Consider the following 1,164-nt stretch of genomic DNA (forward strand, 5'->3'; position numbering starts at 1 on the left):
GAGTAGAATTAATATACTCTCATATACATATTATGTACAAACACTTAAAAGCTCTTCTTTCTAGCTTTAACAGCTGCAAACTTGGAAATCACATCTTCAAAATTTATATTTTGTGTTGACTCGTGTTCTATTGTCGGGTGTCACCTGACTGTGAAAAAAGTAAAAACTTAAACAAACCATCACAATGTTTTTCAACGATAAATCACTTAGACTTGAAGCCATTTTAACCAAGTTATCTATATTAAATAATTTAATTTTACAGAATCTCTTCTGAATCTTATGGCTGCACTAAGTTATTAAACTTAGAAGTTTGATCTAAGTTCATTTTTTTCTCTTTAAATTTTTGACTCAATTCAAAGGCTTTTTATTTTTTTATTTTTGTAAACAGTTTCCAACAAACTTTAATAAATTTTTATTTTGTGAAAATTTCTACATTATTCAAAGGTAAATTTTAATACACATTTTACACAGAATTATTATTATTATTATTATTTTGGAGGTTGCAGGATGTATTAAATTACATAATTACATTACTTAAAAATGAAAAATAATTATATCATCAATTTCAAGATTTATTTTATATCTTAAAAATAATTAATTACATCCTGGGATCCCAGGAAACAGATCACCTTTTTCTCGAAATCCCGGGACAAGCAAAGGATCAGGAAATGAGAAACCCTAGTACTGACACTATGAGTGCTAAATAGTAGAAATCAACTCAGTTTTTAACTTTTCAAATAAGAAAAATTCATAAAGTTACAAATCAAGCCACTAGGAGTCCAGAAGCTGTAATTGTGGTTTAAAACATGACAGAGAATAATTTTAATAGAAATTTATATTCAGTCCTGATCAAATCTACAATACAAATGAAACAGGATTGTTTTACTGTGCCACCCCTAATGGGTCCCTGAATTTTAAACATGAAGTACTGTCAGGTTCAAAAAAAGCAATGGATCACATTACCATATTGTGCTGCTTTAATAGGTCAGAAGTGATAAACAGAAGTTGATAGTCATTGAAAAGCATACTAAACTTTGGTGCTTTACAAGTCTTAGCAATGGACTGTTTACCAGTTAAATATTATGCCAACAAAAATGCATGGATGACTACTGCTTATCCTCATGTATAGTGTTTGAAAAACATTCATCTGGAGTTTCTTCTGGC

Source organism: Centruroides sculpturatus, unplaced genomic scaffold (assembly GCF_000671375.1).
Source record: "Centruroides sculpturatus isolate CEXI.00-Female unplaced genomic scaffold, Cexi_2.0 scaffold169, whole genome shotgun sequence".
Classification (NCBI taxonomy): Eukaryota; Metazoa; Arthropoda; class Arachnida; order Scorpiones; family Buthidae; genus Centruroides; species Centruroides sculpturatus.